Source organism: Myotis nattereri (assembly GCF_964212035.1).
Source record: "Myotis nattereri genome assembly, chromosome: 3".
Taxonomy (NCBI): Eukaryota; Metazoa; Chordata; class Mammalia; order Chiroptera; family Vespertilionidae; genus Myotis; species Myotis nattereri.
In genome coordinates this window covers 176284339-176305433 of record NC_138077.1, presented here as the reverse complement: position 1 = coordinate 176305433, position 21095 = coordinate 176284339, and the positions used below count along the sequence as shown (strand labels likewise).

General features: G+C 42.4%; 1 protein-coding gene across 1 annotated transcript in view; it reads right to left on the bottom strand.

Moving 5' to 3' along the window:
- The window catches only part of DAB1 (DAB adaptor protein 1), a 713425-nt gene that overhangs the window by 578638 nt on the left and 113692 nt on the right, over positions 1–21095 (bottom strand). The window contains exon 2 of the mRNA XM_081088461.1: positions 1406–1482. The gene's annotated coding sequence lies outside the window, so the exon portion shown is untranslated. The remainder of the gene's footprint in view (positions 1–1405; positions 1483–21095) is intronic.

Below are 21095 nucleotides of genomic sequence, written 5' to 3'. Positions count from 1 at the left end.
ACAGAGAATAGCTTTGTGGATGTAAAAGCAATAATAAAAGACCAAACTCAGTCCGGCAGCACACAATCCACCTCTTGTCTCCATTGTGGTAAATGACCAGCTTTCCCTATGTCCCGCAGTTACTTACATGCCTGGTGAGCTCTTACAGGGGAGCGTGTTTCTCCCCAGGCCCATTTCTCATTTAACTCTACTCATTAGAGGAGGCTGGGGCACAAGCCAGGTTAACATGTCAATAAGTCACCAAGCACAGGCAAAAATTGACAGCCAAGGAATCCCAGCTCCCAACCTTCTCCTGTACAGAAACCCTCAGAAAACAAGTTCTCAGCCTCCTCTTCAGGTCACTGAAATAAGTAGTGGCATTTGAGTCCCGAAGAGTAATTAATTTCCTCTGTCTCCAATAGCGCCTCATATTTTTAATGAATTTTATAAGTCTCAGATCCTGCAGCCTCCCAGCTCCCTCTCCAACCCCGTTGTTCCCTAAGGTCCCATAACAAATAGCTCCCACTCATATTTGCCTTGCAAACTCACATAAACTGGAAATGATAAATACATTAGCTGGGCTTTTTAACGGACCATTGTTTAATTTTCTATGCTTGTCTGGCTGGGGAAGAGATAAATATTACCTTGTGGAGAATAAGATTTCTATTCCCTTTAAGGGGGTTGGGGGTAAAATATGGCTGGGAAGTGGCACTCTGTCCCTCCTAATAGGCAGTGCTGCTAATTAAAAGTGTTGGAAGGGACATCCATCCCCCAGCCTGTGATTCATTCAGCATTATCCCTGGCAAACTAGGAATAGATACTGGAATGAATGCTTCTAATTTGTCAAAAGAAGAGGCGTTTTCAATTGTGTCTTCCAGGCTCCCCGGATGAAGTACATAATTCAGTGTTGCCATTATTTAAAAGTTTCGGACCTCAAAATAATAGCACCTGCTCCTTAAGCTCATAAATCTCCCAGTCTGTTTCCCATGTCAGCATTCATCTTACATATGATTTGGCTTCAGTTTCCACTATGGAGGGTGGTTCCTTCTGGCAAATATATTGAAACAGGGGCGTCTGAAGAAAGAATGCTAGCACAGTTGTGTTTAAAATCAAACCAATTGGAGACAGCCTAATAGGTGAGGCTCAAATCCAGGCAGGGAAACATAAGGCTCCGAATGACACTTACTAAGTACTTAAAGAAAAGAAGAAAGAGAATCAATATTCTCTTCCTCTAGCCACAAACATGGTGTAGGCCAGAGAAAAGCCACCACAAGCTCCTGCTCCCAAAGGCTCCATGACCCCACCTCAGGGTGTTTTAGGGAGGAACACAAAGCATGAATTCCATCACTTGGAGAGGACCTGAGACATCAGAGAGCAAATTCTCCAGGGAGGAAGCTTCTGCTCATGCCAGTAAGCCCCGCTTTACCTTTGAGTTGTGCAACAGAGCCCCTCAGTCAGGAAGAGTTGGAGTCAGGGTTCACCACCACCATGTCTTGCAGAATGCTAAAATCAAACAAAATACAGCATTAAACAAAAAGTAAGCATTCACGATGTAATAGGTTTATTTTTCTTATCTTTCATTCAAGAAACATTTACTTAGTTTCTACCATACACCAGTTAATGGAAATACAGAAATGGATAAAACAAAACACCACTACCACCACCAACAACAACAAAACAATCAACAAATGCAGCCTATTGTAATTCCTGGGCAAGAAGTGGGGCAACATGCCTCTTAGTAGGAGTGATCAGGATATGCGTGCGTATGTCTATGAGTGCTTTTTTCCTGAGGTGTGTGTGTGCTCACGCACTCATATACACAGAAGCAGGGGAAAATTTGGAAAGAACTTTCCCATATTTGTAATTTGAGCTCTTGCCATAAAGAAGAGGACACCATAGAAAAGGTCAAGAGCCTGAAAAGTGATCATCTCCTTTGACCTCTAAGTCACCTTTGGGATTCCTTCCCAAGGAAGCAGCCACGATGGCAGGCAAATACTGATGCGCAGAGATGCTCATCATAATGTGACGTGTCAGAGCGAAACAATCACTAGAGGAATGAGGAAGGGAATGTTGGCATGTCTTCAGAGTCATCTTATGCAAAGTAATTTAAATATTATTCAGAATATGGGAAATATGTATGATAAAATTGTTTATAAGATTTGAGCTCATTCTTTTAAAAGTTGGTCTTAAAAATATGCCAAAATAGTGGTTATCTGTTTGGAGCATTATTGTAGGTCATTTTTCTCGTTTCTTTATGATTTCCATATTTTCTATAAAGACCATGTCTTATTTTTCTAGACAGAAAGCAAACATACAAAGAGCAGTTTCAGCTGCATCATGATCATTTCTGTTCTACTTTCCCTGAACCCCTCTATTTAATTGGGAACCCCATGGTCATCCTCCCAAGCAATAACTCCACTCTGAAGGTAACATTGCATTGAAATGATCCATTTCCATCTCTGCCTTCCTCTGTCTTTGAGCTCCACTGAGGAAGTTATCACACCTTTTTAACCCTTGGTTCTGTGAACCTATCCCAGAGATGAGCTCACAGCAGTCACTCAATGAATGTTTGCTGCGTAAAAGGAGGAATGAGTGAGTGAATAAATGAATAAAAGACTTAAATGAAACTGTCATGACAAAAATTACATTAAGAAAGCTGTTCATTCAAAATAATCAGTGACAATAAAAGTTAAGTTCCATTTGGATTCACAGAAGATAGATGGCAAGCAGAGAGAAAGCAATTTTTCAGGAAAGTCAGTGGAACTTAGAAAAAGCCTATGTTTTTAGAAAAAAAAAAACTTAACATAATGGAATCTCACAGCCTACTGATCTTCCAATGTATTCCAAAACCAAGAATCTGTTTAAGGCAGAAATATTTATCTAGTACAATATTCCATTACAGCAACTCCGTTATTTTACATGTTTGAAGTTACATATACATAAACTAAGTGGTAGATACTTGTTATTACTTTTAATCAGCTATGGCTGGTTGATTTCCTGCTCGGAAAAAAAAAAAGCTACCGGATAGATTACTGTAATGTTTTATAAAAATTCAATTTAGTTTATTCATAAAATGAGGGAAATATCACCCGGATAATTTGCTGTTATGTTCCTCTGGAGGCAGACATGATTCGAATCCTACCTCTGTCTTTTAAGATCTGGGGTAATCATGGGCAAGTTATTTCACCTCTCCAAGGCTCAGTTTTCCTATGTATAAAATGAGATAAAAATATACCAACCTGATATGGTTATTGTACAAAACAAATAAAATCAGAGAAAGCATGGTTGTGGAACCAGACTTCAAGCTTATGTCTGTTTACATCCACACCGGGAACTCTGAAACATGCACAGGTCTTCCTTTTTGTGTAGTGTCATGAGGTATGCTAAGCACTGCACAAATGTCTCATTTCATCCTCATATTATCTGTTATGAGGAAGTACTATTTTTCTACTTTATAGAATATTTTTTTCTGTGATATGAATAGTAATGTACCCGATTTCATTTCTGATTTTAGTTATTTGAGTCTCTTCTCTTTTTTCTTCAGCCAATCTAGCTAAAAGTTTGTAAATTTTGTTGGTCGTTTTGAAGAACCAACTCTTGTTTTTTTTTTATTTTTCTCTGTTGTTTTTCTATTCTCTATTCTCTATTCTGTCTTCTTTTGACACTTTAAAAATAAGGCAATGGATGCCCAATTTAAAAACATTTATTACAAAGTCCTAAAATCTGAGTCAAAATTCAAACCTAGAATGTCTGTCTTCAAATCCCAGTCTTATCAATAGTTATGAGAAGAAGGCACTGAGTCTACAATTCTACATCCAGTCTTTGGCTCACAACAAAATTCAGCTTACAATTTTGTTATTTCACACCTACTATTATTTGATATGCTATGGCTTGAACTTATTCCCTCATAGTCACACTTAAGTAGCCTCCTATTTCTTTTCTTATTAAATATTTCAAGCATGAAGTTGAGCATAGACATAATTATAACAAAAACCTATACATCGCCAGCCTAGCCTGGTCACATATGACCATCTGCCATATTTGCTGCTGACTTTTCCTTAAAAATTATTATGGATAAAAGCAAAATCTCCCATGCATTCTTTCCTAATTTTACAAAGACAACTCTTCTCCTAAATTTTCATGCATGCATTTGCTTCTAATACATGTTGGCATCTATAAACAATATATATCACTGTTTTGCAACCATCTCAAGCCTGCTCATTTTGTTAAATACAGTTTTTGCCACTTTAAAGTTTTTACCACTTTGATAGATTAGCTTTAATTCTTTCATTTTAGCATTTAGATAGTATTTTATCATACGTTTATATTCTGACTTAATCATCCATATTGATGGACATTTGAGCTACAGTATTTCCAAATTGTGCTAATACAAACAATGCTGCAATGGAGATTGTTAGACTTCTTGGGCACATGTATGTGAGGTTTCTTTGTGAACTTGCTGGGTCACACCATTCTCTTCTCTAATTATTAGTAAGATTAAAGATGATTTTAATATTTTTATTTTAGGTTTCTTCTTCTGAAACTTGCTTTTTAATATACCCATTTTTCTACTTAAGTCTTATAGGAGAGAGAGTGTACGTACTAAACAAATAAAGTAAAATACTTAGTATGTCAGATGGTCATCTGTGCCATAGAAAAGCCAGAGGAAGGGATAGGTCACGAAGGGTGTTGTGGTAGTAGTTCAATTTTAAAAGTTAGTTAGGAAAAACCTTACTAGGAAGGTGACATTTAGCAAAGTCCTAAAATCTGTGTGGGCACAAACCACGGGAAGAAACGGCAAAATGGTACAAGGATAGTATTTGATCAATATATGTGGTAGCACACAGGGATTTGTTATAATTATTTTCTATGCTAATTTTCTCACTTCAGATACAGCCCTTTTGTAATTATATATGTTGCGATTATTTTCCAAGTCCAAAGCTTGTCTTTTCACTTTGCTTATAGTGACATATACAACTCTTTAAATTTTAATGTGATAAAATAATTAGCATTTAACTTTAAAGTAACTGGGTTTTTTTGTTTTGCTTTATTAAATCAATCTTTTTTTACCCCTAGATCATAAAAAATTATTCAATAGTTACTTCTAAAGTTTTGAATGTTATGCTGTTTGCATTTAATCCACTTGGAATTGATATTCTTTATATTATGTGAGGTCAGGATCCAATAGATTTTCTGTATAGATACTGTCCTAGTACCATTTATCTTAGATCATGATTTCTGCATTAATTTGTAATAACATACCTATCATATACAAAGTGTCCAGTCAGTATAGTCTGTCTTGGGGTTCTAGATTTTATTCCATTGGTCTAGTTTTCTAGGACAATTTATTTCCTTGAGAAAATACTCATACTACCTTAATTACTAAATTTTATCCTAAATTTTCACAGCTGCTAGGACCTATCCATCTGTCAATTTATCTGTAGATCCACCTGTTGATCAATTGATTGATGACTGACCCATTTAACCATATATTGATCCATTCATCATTATTATTCATAAATATTTGTTGAGACCCTAATGCTCAAGACACAGGTTTGGTCGCTGGGATTTAATAGCAAACTAAACAGAGTCCTGCCCTCATGAAGCTTCCATTCCAGGGGATGAAGACACACACAAATGAGTGATTAAATCTAGAGTATGTCAGATGGAGATAAGTAGCATGAACAAATGTGAGGTAGGAAATGAGGACCATATAGAAGTTAAGGATAGGAATTGGGACCAGGAGTTCCAATTCTGGCACCAGCACCATATCATCACCAACACATGAGAGCTGCCTGTGTCCCCATGAGGTCTGCCACATGCACACAGCAGCTACATGTTAGGGTTACCACATTCACATATCCCCCCAAACTCTATGGCGATTTGGAAGGGGGTTACAGAGTCGGTATATATCTACACTAATAAAAGAGAAAAATGGTAACTGGCATACGGCGATACCGTTTTCATTGACTAATCAGGGCTATATGCAAATTAACTGCCAACTAAGATTGGCAGTTAACTGCCAACAAGATGGCGGCTAATTTGCATATGTAGGCACAATGCAGGGAGGCGAAAGGGAAAGCAGGAAGAAGCCCCCTGCCACTGACAGTGACCTGAAACCCAGGGGGGAGGTAAGAGCTGGGGGGCAGGGCAAAGGCGGCCCTGGGGCCGCCTTTGCCCTGCCCCCCAGCCATGATCGGAGAATCAGGTGCCTTTGCCGCCCTGGCCAGTGATAGCAGGAAGTAGGGGTGGAGCCAGCGATGGGAGCTGGGCATGGTCGAAGCTGGCAGTCCCAGGAGCTAGGGGTCCCTTGCCTGGGCCTAAAGCGAATCCCACGATCGCGGCGCCCCTCGCTGCCACTGCAGTTCCCCGCTGCCCGGGCCAGATGCCTAGGCCAGAGGCATTAGGCCTGGGCAGGGGCGGAGCCTGCAACCGCGGGGAGCTGGGGGTCCCCTGCCCAGGCCTGACACCTCTGCCGGAGGCCTCAGGCCTGGTCAAGGGGCCAATCCGGTGATTGGTGATCGGAGGGTGATGAGGGTCAACTCCTCTGGCTGAGGCATCAGGCCTGGGTGGGGGGCGGAGCCGGGGATTGGGGGGATATGATGGTCCCCTTGCCCAGGCCTGAAGCCTGGGTCAGAGGCGTCAGGCTTGGGCGGGGGGTGGAGCAAGCAATCAGAGGGAGATGGGAGTCCCCTGCCCAGGCATGATTCCTGGGCCAGAGGCCTCAGACCTGGGCGGGGGCCAGAGCCAGTGATCGGGGGGAGGTGGGGGTCCCCTGTCCAAGCCTGACACCTCTGGCGGAGGCGTCAGGCCTGGGCAAGGGGCCGATCAGGCGATCGGAGGGTGATGGGGGTCAACACCTGAGGGCTCCCAGTATGTGAGAGGGGGCAGGCTGGGCTGAGGGACACTCTCCACACACACACACACACGCACACACACACACACACACACATACACACACGCACACCCAGTGCACGAATTTTGTGCACCGGGCCCCTAGTATTCTTTATATCTAGGATCAACACGTAAGGGTTTGCTAATTTGCATACATCCAATCAAAGCAAAAGGTGTGAGTAGAAACTCCCTTACGGGAGCCAATCACAGGGAAGAAGTTTTTCGTATGGAGTATGAGGACCCTGAGCTTGCCCAGCTCCCGCTACGGGGCCTGCTGATCCTCCCCTCTCCTAATGCTCCCGGCAATGTCTGGCTAAGGGTTTGGAGCTTGTTCTAGCAAGAATCCTCCTGCTAGATCCAATCCACAGAGTCAGTTTAGCAGCAACCAAAGCAGTGGCAAAATCCATACCCACAAGGCAACAAGGAGGCCAGCAGAGGTGCCACCTAGAGGTTTGGGTACTGTGACCTTTTACCTCTACCCCAAATGAATATGTTTGTGTGTGTGTGGTGTGTGTGCTAATAAGAATAACGATTTAGGCAAGAGAGGTTAAGTACTTTTATGTTGGATACTTCTTTGCTATATTGAGTAATTTTACAATATACTAGAGGCCCAGCGTGTGATTAAAATTGTGCGAGGAGGCACCCTGTGGGCTGCCGTGGAAGTCAGGCCAGACTGCCACTGTGGGCAGCCGGGACCTGTGCCTGACTCACGCAGCGCCAGGCCACTGTGGGAGTCAGACTGGACCGCCACTGCGGGCGGCTGGGACCTGTGCCTGACTGGTGCCGCACATGGCCGGGACCATGCCTGACTTCTGCCCCAGGCCGCCCTGCCCCCCTGCCTGTGTCCACTCTAGGCTGCCGCACAGGCTGGGGCAGGCTCCCCTGTCTCTGTCTCTGTCTCCACTCCGGGCCTCACCTGCGCATGCAACCACCTCCTGTCTGGTCATCCCGTTATGGTATCCTGGCCTAATTTGCATATTACCTCTTTATATATTACTAGAGGCCCGGTGCACAAAAATTTGTGCACTCGGAGGGGAGGGGGGAGTCCCTCATCCCGGCCTGTGCCCTCTCACAGTCTGGAACCCCTCGGGAGATAACGCCCTGCTGGCTTAGGCCTGCTCCCAGGTGGAAGAGGGCAGTCCCAATCCCTACGTGCAGCCCCTGGTTGGGCTCAGAGAAGGGCCAATTGGGGAGTTGGGGTGCCGCCCCCTGTCATGCACAGAGCAGGGCGGATCGGGAGGTTGCGATGCCACCCCTAGTCACATTCAGGGAAGGGCCGATTGGGGGGTTGGGGCACCGCCCCCTGTCACACTCAAGGCAGGGTCGATGGGGAGGTTGCGGCACCACCCCTTGTCATGCACAGAGAAGGGCCAATCAGGGGGTTGGGGCGCTGCCCCCTGTCACGCACAGAGCAGGGCCCATCAGGGGGGTTGGGGCTCCGTACACTGTCACGCACAGAGCAGGGCCGATCAGGGGGTTGGGGCGCCTTCCCCTGTCACGAACAGAGCAGGGCGGATAGGGAGGTTGTGGCCCCGCCCCCTGTCACACAAAGAGCCACTGGGTGGTCAGGGGATTTGGGTGTTGCCCCTGTCACACTGATCCCAGTGCTAGGACGCATATTACCCTTTTACTATATAGGATAGAGGCCTGGTGCACGGGTGGGGGCCGGCTGGTTTGCCCTGAAGGGTGTCCTGGATCAGGGTGGGGGTCCCCACTGGGGTGCCTGCCAGCCTGGGTGAGGGGGATGATGGCTGTTTGCAGCTAGTCACAAACCCTTCAGGGTGGGGGTCCCCACTGGGGTGCCTGGCCAGCCTGGGTGAGGGGATGATGGCTGTTTGCAGCCTGTCACACACCCTTCAGGGTGGCGGTCCCCACTGGGGTGCCTGGCCAGTCTGGGTGAGGGGCTGAGGGCTGTTTTCAGGCTGGCGGGTGACTGAAGCTCCCAACTGCTCCTTTTTTTCTTTTCTTTTTTTTTTTTTAATTCTGGGCCAGCTTTAGCTCTGGCTCCAGCTCTGAGGCCTCTGCTGCTGAAAGCAGGTATCTGGTTTGTTTGGGTTCTATAATCGAAACACTGTATCAACTCCAGCTCTGAGATCCCAGCTGGCTGAAAGCAGGTTTCTGGGGTTTTGTTTAGCTTCTATATTTGTAACAATGTTTCAAACTGCAAGCTCAGAGGCTGGCAAGGCAGGCGGGGAACGTTGGTTTCCTCCATCACTGAAGCAAGCAAGCCTCATGTTAGCTTCAAGCTGCCTGGCTGCCAGCCGCCATCTTGGCTGGCAGTTAATTTGCATATCTCGCTGATTAGCCAATGGGAAGGGTAGCGGTCATACGCTAATTACCATGTTTCTCTTTTATTAGATAGGAAGATACAAATAATTGGAAAGGATTATTTTAATTATTACATCAGAGACGGCAGATAAAGATAATACAATTCATATGTCTTAGACCCCCTGCAGTACCTTTGACAGACTGATTCACCTATCCATTTTCCCATCCATCCATCCAACAATCCATTCTTCCATTCAATAAATTTTTGATCCCTATTACACAATGGTGCTCACAAACAGGGACAGACAAGTAAACAATGACAACAGATTGTAATTGATTCTAAGTACTGGCTATTAAGAAAACACAGGGGCTGCCCTGGAGAAAAGTCCATGTACTCCTCTTCAAAGCCAGCTAAAAGCAAAAAATCCACTTTGGCACAATTGCCCTGTCTATTCCAATTACTCTGGGTCTTCTAGCATCTCTCCCACCTTTGCTCTTGAGTCGGGCAATGTTCCTGTTTCTACTGTCTTTACATCAATCTCCCTGTCTTGTTCCCTGCTTTGCTGCCGGGAGCCGGTCCATGCTTGCTGTTTCAAGGGACCTGGCATATATGGCTTACTGTTCTTAATATGTTTGCTCACCTTCTTGGCACTATGTGTTTTAACCAAGGTCTCTGAGAAAGGTGGTTTCCCCAGGTAGGGATTTTCCCCTGAAGTTAGGGAGGGAATAAAACCTCTTAACTAAGTGCCAGGCGGGTAATTAATCACTTTAACTATGAACAATCATGCTTAAGCTACATAATCTTTACTCCCTGGAATGGAGATAAGAAACGCCCTAACCTTTGGAATAGAGATTGATAGGATTGGAATCAACTGGTATAAATACAGTTGAAACAAGACAACAGCAGACAGAACTTAGGAGACAGAGAGAGAGACAGAAATTGGCACAGAACCTACACAGAACGTTCTCTAGAGACAGAAGAACTTCGCTGGAGAGAACATGGCAAAAGATCCTGGACAGAAACTGGCCTCAGAACCTAGAGACAGAACCTAGCGAGAGAACATGGCAAAAGATCCTGGACTGAACCTGACTACAGAAATTGGCAAGAGAACCTGACTAGAACCTGGTGATTGAACCTGGCTTGAGAACCTGGACAGAACCTGGCTGGAGAACCTAGCGAGGGAACATGGCTACAGAACCTGGCTGGAGAACCTAGCAGAGAACATGGACACAGAACCTGGCTGGAGATCCTAACCAGAACTTCACTGGAGATCCAGACCAGAAATTGGCTGGAGATCCTGGCTGGAAATCCTGGCTAGGCTGCTGATCAACTGAACGCAGCCTCCGTGCCATTCCTTCTTCGCCGACTCCGTCCACACCTTTGGGGACCCCTGGACCCGCTGGGGTTGGACCCCGGCACTTTGCTCTTGGTCTTGATGGACTATGGGCCTCCTCAGCTGTGGCTTTCAGCACTTCTATACACATGACTTCTCTCCATTCTCTGGGAAGTGTCATTTTGGGCACTTCAGGTAATGCACTGGCCCAGTTCTTTTTCTGGGAGCCCCTTGTCCAACCCTTTAAGCCAAATGAAGCAGCCTATCTCTTGAATGAATTTTGGGAGGCTTCTAGGTAAAAGTTCCTTTGTCCTACAACCCAACACTTCCAAATGCCCCCTGGAGGCATAGCTACTCAGCCCAGGGCTGCCTGCCATGGGTGTCTGATGGATGAAATTAAGGGCAGTGGGGCAGAAGGCAGATCTGCTGACACCACAGTTCAACAAGCTTGCACTGAGGCTGTAAAACATCCTTGTGGAGCACACCAGTTAACTGTCCCACTAATTAGTTTATTATTTCATTTGAGAGATCAAATACATAAATAAAATTAATAAACCCTGCAAAATAAGTGCATCACTGGAAATAAAAGTATTTTTCAGGTCATTGCCTTAAACACAGACATTCCATGCTAGAATAATATTAACACGAGAAAGGCAAATGGTGCTGTCTTGCAGGCTGAACAAACCAGCAACAGCTGGGGGCTGAGGAAGGGGAAGGGGGTGCAGAGTCTTGAGATGGGTCAGAAAACATGGATGGTGTTCTCTCCTCTGTCATTACTTCCAGTGTGACCTTGAATAAGTCAATTTTCTTCCCCGCCACCACCAATGAGATCATTTACTTGTAAAATAAGGGGGTTGGGTGATTTCTGAGGTTTATTCCAACTAGGACATTTCATGATTATGGGAATCAAATAAAAACCACAATCTGGGTTATGATGAGCTTAGTCAACAAATAATGTATAATGAAAATCAGTGAGATCTGAGAATCCATTGTAATATTCCAGTACAGAATTAAAAAGTTGGAGAGATTTTAGAAAACATCTAACCCAGTGGTCGGCAAACTCAGTAGTCAACAGAGCCAAATATCAACAGTACAACGACTGAAATTTCTTTTGAGAGCCAAATTTTTTTTTTAAATATATTTTATTGATTTTTTACAGAGAGGAAGGGAGAGAGAGATAGAGAGTTAGAAACATCGATGAGAGAGAAACATCGATCAGCCACCTCCTGCACATCTCCTACTGGGGATGTGCCCGCAACCCAGGTACATGCCCTTGACCGGAATCGAACCTGGGACCTTTCAGTCCGCAGGCCGACGCTCTATCCACTGAGCCAAACCGGTTACGGCAGAGAGCCAAATTTTTTAAACTTAAACTATATGGGTAGGTACATTGTTATTAACTTAATTAGGGTACTCCTAAGCTGGCCTTTGCTAAAAATGTCCTCAATCCGATTGAGGTACATTCGCTGAGGTCAACCCCTCCAACTCTCCCACGCACACTCGTCTTGTATACTTGTTTCATCTATCTCCTTTTGTTCATCCTCTCTATATGTCCAAACCATCTCAACATGCCTTTCTCAATTCTCGACACTACATCTTCTTTCACTCCATAATGTTCCCTAAAATTAACTTAATAAACTTTACTTAAAGTTTTAAGTCAACTTCGCACTGTACGTGCATGCCCGCACATGGTATTTTGTGGAAGAGCCACACTCAAGGGGCCAAAGAGCCGCATGTGGCTCACGAGCTGCGGTTTGCTGACCACTGATCTAACCTATCATCCACTTATACATGAAGGGAAGAAAAGAGAACAGACCTTGTGTTCATCGAGGGCCTATTATACACCAAGAGCCATGCTAACATTCACATATCAACTTCAAGAAACGTAAGCTCAGAGAACAAATGAAACGTGGCCAAATCTCCACAGAGAACAGCAAAACTGGGTATCCTGCTTCCTAGACAAGGCTTTTCCACAAAATGTGTCTGATTGCCCAGCATCCTATTGGGATTTCAGGCCGGGTTACTCACTGCCAAGCAGCTCACAGGTCTCCTGAGAGATATCATCAGTGGTGGCTCCCTGTGCTGGCCCTGGTGTACATCATTCGCACAAGTGCCAATGGTGAAAGGAATAGTGCAGTAGAGATGGGGAGTCCAGCCAGGGCAGGTGGGAGGCACTGTGCTAAAGAGAAAGGAAAGGAGCTTTGGAGCCAGATAAAGCTGCAGTCAGATGTTGATTCTTCCTGTATAACCCTGGCAATGGTATTGGACCCCACAGAGTCCTGGTTTCCTTAACTACAAAATGAGGATAATCTTGATCTTGCATTGACTTTTCTGACCATCTACCACCTGCCTTCACACCACTTATAGTGAACCCTTCTCTAGAATTATCCCCAGAGAGAAAATGCTGCAACATTACAGTAATGATGATTTCACCCAAAGAGTCTTAAAACCTGTTTTGCGCAGCCCCTGCTTTGTCTCTAACTCACTAGGACAGTGCAGTGGGCTTCTGGTGGAGGAAAATAACAAAAACAAAGGTCCTGGTGAGTTTCAGTCTTAAGAATGGAAGGAAGAATGGGACATAAGGGTGACTGTAATAATGAAATACCCAAAAATTGGGAGAAGATTTAGTATCTTGACTAGGGAGTCAGAGAGATTTCTGGCTTCTCAGAGTTTTGTTGTTGTTTGTTTGTTTTTTTATTAAAGAGATGTCCCCTCCCCCAGTTTTTTGAGTCAAAGTAAAACAGATCTATTAGCCCAAAAAGCTCTGTTTAGAAATTGTTGCATCACTCATTCAGTTGGTACACAGACATGTAAGGCAATGAGACAACAGCTCTTTAGAATCATGTTTGAAGGGTTCTGGAAGCACAGTGGAAGGAACATGTAAAGTTAAGTGGTAGATCTGGGATAGAGATGGCTTCACAAGGGAGGGAGCACCTCTCGAGCTGTACTGGTAGTTTATACAGGCTGTTAGAGGTCAAAGAGACCAGTGCAGGCCAGATGGCAGAGGGAACGGTGCAGTCAAGATGGAGAGACCAACTCAGGGAGATCGCACTCAGGGGTCAAAGGGTTTGGTATGTGGACAAATAACCCATGGGAAATGCAAGGCTGGGGGAAAATCCTTTGCTATTTATTCCTGACCAACATAGTGAAATTCCAAATTCTTTCTGTTTTCCCCCTGCCAATGGTTTAACATTACTTTGCAATTGGAATCACAATATTGATACTGAAGGGAACCAATCATATTTATACTGAATTCAACTGTCCTAAGAATTTGAAAAAACAACAACATTATATCTAATGGTGTATACATAGATGCTCAGAGATAAAAAGGGACTTGTCCAAAGTCACACATTAGTAAGAGGGAAAGATGGTATTCAAAGAACTTCAGACCTCAGATCATCAACTTTTTCTACTAAACATCAATATCCTGAACATTTATGGCTCATATGTTTTAGACTTCCTATATTATATAATACCCTACTTTGTTAATTACATATTTTAAATTATTTATAGTAATGAGAGTTGAATAGCTTTCTCTCCCATAATTTTCTATCATATGATTTTAAGAAAAACTCCACAATGCCTCATTCAATGTTGAGTAAAAGGCATATTAAGACATATCTCAGGCTATATCAACAACCACTGCTGGGTTAATTTATACTATTTTGTAGTATTCATGTGATTAATCTTCATTAATATAAACTTCTTTGTTGGGGTGCTATGTACAATTTTCAAATGGCTAATTAAAATAAATAAGAGCAGCATGAGATCAAAGGCGGCAACCAGAACTTGAGTTCAATTCTCAAAGGTCAGTTTTTAATATAAATGTAAATGCAAATGTTAGCTGATAAGATAAAGTGGGGGTAGAAGAGAAATCCATGCTGAAGTCTTAGTGCCCATAGAAGGCAACATGGGATAGTGAGGAGTGCACACCTTTGGAGTAAAACAACTTAGAATTAGAACAAGCCTTCAACCATCTGAATTTCAGTTTCTTCTTTCATAAAATGAGGCTGCTCTGGGATTAAATGAAAGAATGTATGTCAGCAAGGGCTTGATCCATGTAATCTTTACATCTGTTATTAGTCCCCTGAGCCACAGCCTCCACACCTGTAGTTGATCTAAAAAATATAGCTTTGTGGGAGCAATACAAGTTGATGAAGGAAAAGCAAAGAGCTGATTTTTTTAAACTAAATTTTTAGTCGTATATTAGGAAAGAAGCCATACGTATGTATTAAAGTAACTCTAAGACTTAACATTGTGAGCTATTTGCCCTGGAAATTTGTGATCCTGCCACATTGTAGAAATACTTTTCCTTCTTTTCCAACACATGCGCCACTGGGTAAATTGCTCCTTTTAAATTATTTCAAGCAGTAATGTAAACATTTATAAAGTTAAGCCAAAATAATTCCCATGCCATCAATTAATACACAGGTTTGAGGGACAATTTGGGCAATATCATAAAAGCCTTAAAATTTGATTAAACCCATGACCCACCTTTAGAAATTCACTGTAAATAATTATCAATATGTTCAATGTTTCAGCCATTAAGATGTCTATATATCTTTATAACAGTGAAATATTAGAAACAGATTCAATAATAATGGTCTGGATAAATAAATTTTATCTATTCATATTATGAAGCCATGAAAGGGATAATAAAAAATATTTCATGTCATTAAAATGAATTCTTAACATTCTAAGTTAATAAAAGGGGTACAGTAAAATGTATGCTATGACTATTTTTGTAAAATTACTTCAGTATAAAAGAAAAATATGAAAGAAAATGCCCCAAATGTTATAAATCATTATCGTGTATGGGGGAGAATTTTATTTTCTTTTTCTTGCTTATTTATATTTCCTAAAATTTCTAGCATAACTTACTTTTTACTTTTGAAGCTACTGACCCTCTCAAATTTACATTAAAATCCATGCCATAAACAACTTGAAAACAACACTCTGGAAAAAAATACTTGTATAGAGATATTTAACAAATGCAATATGTTTATGTTATAAAGGTTAAGCAAATTGACAGGAAGAATATTTTGATACCCTAATAGATAAATGAGGAAAGGACATGGATAAAATTACTAATATAATGAATGAACAGATATGTGAAAATATTCAAGCTTAGAAGCAAATACATGTAAATTAATAAAATGCGGTGATTTTAAAAAATGTATGAAGTTAGCATAATTTAAATAAAAAGAAACAACCACTTAATAAGAAGTGTTAGTAGGGAAAGAAATAGATTTTTACATAATCATAGGTAGGAGTTTAAAACGATGCAATACTTTTATAAAATACATGAGCGATGTTTATCAGCTTTCTTAAATATTTGTAAATTTTGACTAAATGAGTGAATCTACTTTGGGAATTTGGGAATTATTTTACTTCTTGGAGTGATTTAGAAATCACTCTAAATACAGAATCTACATTATGAACAAAAATGTTCAGCCTGCATTATTTATGACAGGATAATTGGAAATAAGTGCCTGTCTGTGGGAGAGATAGTGACATTTTCTTTACAGAACAGGATATGGCTATTAAAGCAATAGCTAAGAATGCTACATAGTAAAATGAAATGTGTATGATATTTTAAGTAAAAAAGCATTTCTCACAACAAATGTACGTGTACACTTCAACACACACACACATACATGTTCACTCACTCATGTACAGAAATACTACGTGTAAGGACATACATCAAGAATTTTTGAAGGTGTTATATTTGGGTTGTAGAATTCAGTTTTTCCTTCCGTCTGTTTTCGAGAGAGAGAGAGAGAGAGAGAGAGAGAGAGAGAGAGAGAGAGAGATTTCCTTGATTGAGTTTGGGTTAATTTTATAATTTGGAAAAATCCCTCTATGACATTAAAATAGAATCATTTTTTGTCTTCTTGAGCTCCTAAGAAAGTCTAGAGGGGATAGCCTTCAATGTAGAGAGAGTTAGAGAAATATTTGCCTGCTGAACTCTCTAAGTTAAGAAAGTTTCTAGAGGAAAAGCAAAGCAATAGAAGTTTAAGGTAGTTTGCAATCAATTTAAAGTCTGGTAGGTATATTAAATCAATTTTATGGGAAGCATATTCAGCTTAAGAGAACCATGCAAGGCAGTAGGAAGATAAACGATATTTCTTTATCTTTTAAATGTGTGCTTAGGGAACAAAAGGAGGAGGGTGACCATAATGTACAGAAAAGGCATTAAAATAGAATATCAAAGCAGGAAGGTACAATATAATGCATCACTGTTCTTCCCCCAGCTAGTCTAGATTTGTAAAATAAGCTGGGGCCATGTGTGAGGTCAACAAAGTTGGAACTGACCACTGAGCTGCCTAAGAAAAAGCTTTGGCTTGGATGCTTGTTGGCTGGAGAACAGAAACTGGGAGAGAGTTGCGGGCTGATCTGCACCCTAACCCCACTTGTCACTATGTCATTGCCAACCTCCTTGGGACTCAGTTTTCTGATCTATGCAATGTGTTCATTCATTCATTAAACATGTACTAAGTGCTCCATACTGTGCTGGGCAGCAGGATTCAACTTAAACAAGATAGACTATGGGGCCTTCTCTGTTTTGGATGTTAGTGGGGGAGACCCCACTGCAGAGGAGTATAAAGTGGGTGCTGCAATAAGACCCCGCGGTTATAATGCCAATTCTAGCCTTAAAGCTCCCACTTCAAACACTTCCATCACTTGGCTTCTGGATTTGTACTTTCTCCTGTTACTCCCTCTTCATGCTGCTTTTCTGGCCTTTCCTGTGATCTGTATTCCCAATGTTAGTCAATGTTAGTGTTCCAGAGGCTCCTTCCCCGGCCTCTTTTCATCTCTAACTACACTTGCCCTTTAGGTTCTTAACACCAGTCTTGTGACCATAAATACCATTTTATATCATGATAATTTCTGGGTTTAGATCTTCAGCCTGATATATCACTTAAACTTCAGACTCGACACTCCATTCATTTAATAGTTATCTTCAAGTTTAAATGTCCAAGAAATAAGTCTTGATTTGGGCGCACCCCTAATCAAACACCTGTTTTCCTGAAATCTTCCCCTATCAGAAAATGGCGACTCCATTCTACACGTTACTGAGGCTAACTTTGACTCTCTCTTTTTCTCTTTCAAAACCTCACATCTAATTCATCAGCATATCCTATTGGCTCTACCTTCAAAATAGATTCAGATTCCAATGTCCACCCTTTCTCCTGCTGTGACCCTATTCTGAACAACCATAGCCTTTCACGTTGATTATCCCAATAGTATTCTCACTGATTTCCAGCAAATTATTATCCCCTAGCTGTCTCATCTCAATAAAGTAGCAAGGCTGACTCTTTAAAAAATGGGAGAGTTTTCCTGCCTTTGTTTCTAATCCAACTAAGTATAAAAGCCAAAGAACTTGGTGTGGCCAGCAAGCCCCTACGTTGATCCAGCTGTGGGCTCCCGCCCTGACTTCATCTCCTACTGTAGTCTCCTGGTCCAAAATGTTCTAACGCTCTTCCTACACCAGCTCCATTTGTTGTTCCTCCAACATGCCGGGCACTCTTCCTGTGTTAGGGCTTTTGAACTGACTCTTCTCCTTGATCAAAAAGCATGTTTTTTTTAAAAAAGTTCCACACAGCTTGCTCCCTCACTGTCTTCATATCTCTGCTAAAATGACCTTCCATTTTTGGGGAGCTTTCTCTGATTACTCTACATAATATTTCAGCCCACATCCTCATGGCCACTGCTTTGCAAAAGTCCAGGGAGTAGCATTCATCACAGTGAATGCAAATTGTGTTCCTTGGAGTTGGGCAGTACACAGCCTAAGGAGCTATATGCAATAGCCCTATCTATCCCTACGTCTCACCCTGCTCTGTTCTTCGTAGTACTTAGTGCTACCAGAAATAGATTTTTAGCTAATTATTGGTTTATTATCTCTCTCATCCTAGTGCAGTTGACCCTTAAACAATGTGGGGGTTGGGGCACCAAATCCCCTCACAATCGAAAATGTACTTATAACTTTCAACTCCCCCACAACTTAACTACTAATAGCCTACTGTTGACTGAAGTTATCAGCAGCTGAGTAACACGTTTTGTATGCTACACGTATCACTACTATATACTGTATTCTTACAATAAAGTAAGCTAACGGGGAAAAAAGTTATTTCTAAAAAACATAGCAAAGAGAAAATACACTTGTAGTATTTATTGAAAAAAAGTCCACGAATCAGTGGACCCATGCAGTTCAAACCCAAGTTGTCCAAGGGCCCACTGTGTAAAGAAAGCTTCCCCAGAGCAGTGGTCTGGCCTGTTTTGTTTACTGTGTCTCCAGAGATTAGAACAGCACCTGTCTTATAATAGACTAGAGGCCCGGTGCACAAAAATTTGTGCACTCGGGGGGGGGGGGGTCCCCTCAGCCCGGCCTGTGCCCTCTCACAGCCTGGGACCCCTCACGGGATGACCACCTGCTGGCTTAGGCCAACTTCCTGGGGAATTGGACCTAAGATGGCAATCAGACATCCCTCTGGCAGCCCGGCAGCCCTCGGGGGATGTCCACTTGCCAACAGGGAGCAGGCCTAAGCTGCAGTTGGACATCCTTAGCACTGATGAGGAGGCAGGAGAGGCTCCCACCACCACCGCTGTACTGGCAGCCATCAGCCTGGCTTGTGGTTGAGCAGAGCTCCTCCCATGGGAGAGCAATCTGACCACCAGAGGGTAGCTCCTGCATTGAGCGTCTTCCCCCTGGTGGTCAGTGTGTGTCATAGTGACCAGTCATTCCCAGTCCTTCTGTTGTTAGGGTCAGTTTGCATATTACCCTTTTACTATATAGGATAGAGGCCTGGTGCATAGGTGCGGGCCGGCTGGTTTGCCCTGAAGGGTGTCCCGGATCAGGGTGGGGGTCCTGCTTGGGTGCCTGGCCAGCCTGGGTGAGGGGATGGTGGCTGTTTGTAGCTGGTCACACCCCTTTCAGGGTGGGGGTCTCCACTGGGGTGCCTGGCCAGTCTGGGTGAGGGGCTGAGGGCCTTTTTCAGGCTGGCGGGTGACTGAAGCTCCCAACCTCTCCTTTTTTTCTTTGTTTTTATTCTGGGATTTATTTACCTTCTATGGCTGTCACTGGAACTGAGAGCCAGCTTTAGCTCTGAGGCTCGGCTCTAGCTCTGAGACCTCAGCTGCTGAAAGCAGGTATCTGGGGTTTGTTTGGGTTCTATAATTGTAACACTGTTGCGGTCCTGCTCGCTCCAGCTCTGACAGCTGAAAGCAGGTTTCTGGGGTTTGTTTAGGTTCTATAATTGCAACATTGTTTCAGAATGCAAGCTCAGAGGCCGGCAGCAGCAGGCAGGAGACCTTGGCTTCCTCCATCACTGGAGCCAGCAATCCTCCTATTTGCTTCAGCTGCCTGGCTGCCGGCCGCCATCTTGGTTGACAGTTAATTTGCATATATTGCTGATTAGCCAATGGGAAGGGTAGCGAAGTTACGGTTAATTACCATGTTTCTCTATTAATAGATAGGATACTTAATAAATGTAGGAATGACTTATGGTGGGTTACTTAGCATCTAGGCTTTCCCTGACCAACATGGTAGCCACTAGCAAAATGATATTACTGAGCAGTTAAAATATAGACAGTGTGACCAAGATATTAAATTTTAATTTTTATGTTAATTTAAATTTTAAAATGGAAGGGGTGTGAAATATTTTTCCATTAAAATCAACTTTATTTCTTTTATAGTACCATATTTCATTTTAACCATTGCATTGTGTAAGGTATCATTTAAGTTTGATTCTTTTTACTTTTGTAATGTGGATACTAGAAAATTTAAAATCACATGTATGGCTTGCAATAGAGTCCTATTGAACAGCACTGTTCTAGATTCTTCATCTGTAAAAGGACAGTAATGGCACCTCTCTCATTGGGGCATTGGAAAGTTTAAATAAGTTAACAGAGGTATAGCACCTGGCATAGTGTCTGGTACATAATAATTGCTCAGTAACGCTAGCCATTACTGCATCATTACTGTTGTTGTGATAGTTATTATCATAATTAATGAATATAGAGCATACAGGTATATATAACAGGGACCAATTCTTATCTTTGAGTGAAGAAAAGGCTTCCTTTTAAAATGTGTTTTGAGCTAAATTCCAAAGGAGAATTATGAATAGAGTAAGTAAATCTTAGGAGGGGAAGTTGGCAGAAGATGGTGGTAAAAGCAAAGAACAATGCCGCAGTTCACACTGGTGAGCCTTTCTAACCCCAAAGTCTGTGCTCTGAACCAGCATATGATATTACCTCTTAATAAATCTGTATCAACTGAAATGAACTGTAAGACTTAAAAAGAGATTCTCCAGATCCTAAAATGGGCCCATTTAATTGCAAGATAAGCCACTTTAGATGTGATGTCTGATGATCCCTGGAGCATTCTTTGGACTTATTATTTGGTATGTGAGAACTCCATATGATAATCTCTAAAATATTTTACTATAATTCTAAACAAAGATATATGCATATTATAAATCATACATCTAGACACTCTATAAATAGATAAACTATGAGATTCCCATGACATATTTGATTGTATTTATGATCACACTGGCTCCAGTAACTAACCTGAGCGGTGGCAGTGCTGAACCTGTAATTCAATGCTCCTCAAACCTG